Below are 3,373 nucleotides of genomic sequence, written 5' to 3' on the forward strand. Positions count from 1 at the left end.
ATGTGGGACAAATTAGAGGTAACCTATGAAGGAACCACCAAAATAAAAAAGTCAAAAATTGCTACCCTAGTCAATGGATACGAACTGTTCTAAATGGAAGAGAATGAAGACATTGAAATAATGTTTGACAGGTTCAGTAAGATTGTATCCGAATTAAAATCACAAGGGATGATCTATCCACATAGCCTATAAGTCTAGAAGCTGGTCCGAAGTCTCCTAAAGATTTGGGAAACCATGACTGTCATTCTGGAAATTGAAAATCTTTATAACATGATATATGACAAACTGCGAGGTAACCTTATTGCATATGAGTAAAATTATATTAACAGGTACCACAAGGAGGAAAAGAAGAAACCAGTAGCCTTTAATGTTTCTCCAACCAAAGAAGTGGACATTCTGGAAGATACTAATAGTGAAAGAATGGATCTTATAAATCATGGAGTAAAAAAAATCATGAGACAGAGACAACAAAGATCCCAAGGAGCAAAGAATGATAATTCCACCAAAAATGATGACAGATGTTATTACTGTGGAAGGACTGGTCACTTTAAACATAACTATCCTGAGTTAAAGAAAAGATCATCCAGAAAAAATCAAAACTTTGAAGCCTGGAGTGATGAAGTTGAAACCAAAGAAGAATTAGAAGCCGCCAATATGTGCTTCATGGCAATAGGTAAATCTAGTGAGGTAAGAATACATGATTGTCACAACTATAATATTCTTGAATCTAACTTAGATTTGATAGTTGATGAGCTTCAAAAGGTTATAGATAAATATAACAAACTTGCTCAAGCGAAGAAAAGTTGCGAATCTCGATTTAAACAAAAAATTGAGGAGGAATAGAGAAGTCATCAAATAGAAATCGAAGCATGTCAAATTGAAATTGACTTGCTTTATGAAGAGCTTGATGATGTAAAAATAAAGATAAACAGTATTAAGAAAAATCCTAGTCACAGTTTTCTGAGATCCAATTCCTTTCAAAATAATTCAAGTTCCCCATCAGAATTATTTAAATAAACTAAGATCTCCTTCACTTCTCAAAGACCTTTCTATTTTATATGTGGATAGAGACGCACAATTCATACAGCTACATGCATAAGCCTAAAAGTGTGTGGGTTTGGAGGCCTAACAGAATCACATCTAACCCACAAAGACTCAAGAACACTTGGGTACCTAAAAAAAATTGATCTTCTTGTATTAGAAGAACAGGTCCGCAAGAGCTATAAGAAAGGAATGTGGGTCATTGATAGTGGATGTTCTAGACTCATGACTAGAAAGAAAGAAAAATTTTCTGTTCTAGAGAAAATTAATGGGGGATTAGTAAGGTTTGATGATAATGCTAAAGAAAACGTCATCTAAATTGGCCCAAAAAAACTCAGCTCATTATGCGGATTTAAGGAAATATATCTAGTAGATGGCCTCAAACACAATCTACTCAGCATCAGTCGGCTCTATGATGTTAGATTTGAAGTACTCTTCAAAGCCACAAATTGCTTAATCAAACATGACAAAAGAGACATCACTCTCGTCAGTGAATGCATTGACAATCTTTATGTTTGAAATAGTCCCAATTTTACAACCCTAACTTTCCTCATTGTGGAAGCAAATGATACTTGGTTGTGGCACAAAAAGCTTGGGCGTGCTAGCATAAATATCATTGAGAAGTTGTCCAGACTCGAATTGGTGGGAGGTCTACCAAAACTCAAATTTAAAAAGGATCACATCTGTGATGCCGTCCATTTGGGTAAGCAAACCCAGACATCGTTCAAAGTCAAAGACATTGTCTCCTCTACGAAACCTCTTCAAATAATCCACATGGATCTGTTTGGCCCAACTAAAACTACAAGCATTGGTGGAAAGAGATATATTTTTATCATAGTTGATTATTCACGTTTTACTTGGGTAAAGTTCCTTGATCATAAACATAAAACTTTCACAAATTTTGAGATTTTTTATAGAAAGGTACAAAGAGAAGTCAAACACCTCATCACTTACGTTCACAGTGATCACGGAGGAGAATTTGAAAACAAGGTATCTAAGGAGTATTATGCTCAGAACGAATATTCTCAAAACTTCTTTACACCTTGGTCCCCTCGACAAAATGGTGTAGTAGAGAGGAAGAATTGGTCTCTCTAAGAAAATGGTAGGACAATATGTTAGAACATAATCTTCCAGGTCATTTCTGGGCAGAAGCAGTAAGCACCGCTTGTCACATCATTAATAGGTGCCTGATCCTACCTATACTAAAGAAAACACCCTATGAACTATGGAGAGGAAAGAATCACAACATCAGTTAATTCCATCTTCTTGGATACAACTGATTTATTCACAACAACGATAAGAATAGCTTAGGAAAATTTGATCCATGAAGTGATAAAGGTATTTTTCTTAGGTACTATCCCACAAGTCGTACCTATAGGGCTTTTAATAAAAGAACTTTGTGTATTGAGGAATCTATGCATATTGTATTTAATGAATCTAATCACTTCTCCACGAGTCTGAGTATTTATGAAGAACAGGTGGATAACCTACAATCTGAGGAAAGCAACAGCACAATCCCTGAGCCACCCAAGAGTTGACTCCTAAATCAAAAACAGTAAAGAAAAGTGCTCCAAATGAGTGGAAGGGTGATGCTAGTCATCCAAATAAACTAACCATCAAAAATTTAGAAGATAGAGTAAACAAAAGCATCATTAAGGAGAAAAGCAGTTGTTTCCCTTGTTTCTCAAATTGAACTCAGTAAAACTGATGAGTCTGGAAGATTCATTGGTTGAATCTATGAAGGAAGAACTGGATCAGTTTGACCGAAATCAAGTCTAGACTCTACTTAAAAGACCTAGAAACTATTCAGTAATTAGAACTAAATGGGTCTACAAAAATAAATTAGATAAAGAAGCTAAAGTTATAATAAATAAAGACAGACTTGTTGCTCAAGGTTACTCCCAACAAGAAGGTATTGATTATGATGAAACCTTTTCCCCCGAGTCAATACAAATTTTATTAGCTTTTGTCACATTCAAATTTTTTAAGTTATATCAAATGGGTATAAAAAGTTCTTTCTTAAATGGCTTTATTCATGAGGAAGTTTTTGTTAAACAACCCCCTAAATTTGAAGATCCATCATATCCAAATCATGTTTTCAAATTATAAAAAGTACTCTACGGCCTCAAACAAGTTCCAAAAGCTTGGTATGAGAGATTGAGTACTTTTTTACTAGATAATAATTTTCAAAGGGGTAAAATTGATACAAATCTATTTATAAAAAATCTTGATTCAAATCTTCTCATTGTCTAAATTTACGTTGATGATATCAGTTTTGGTAGTTCTAACATTTCTATATGAAAAAATTTTGCTAATTTGATTTTAAGAGAAT

Source organism: Capsicum annuum, chromosome 3 (genome assembly GCF_002878395.1).
Source record: "Capsicum annuum cultivar UCD-10X-F1 chromosome 3, UCD10Xv1.1, whole genome shotgun sequence".
NCBI classification, from domain to species: domain Eukaryota; kingdom Viridiplantae; phylum Streptophyta; class Magnoliopsida; order Solanales; family Solanaceae; genus Capsicum; species Capsicum annuum.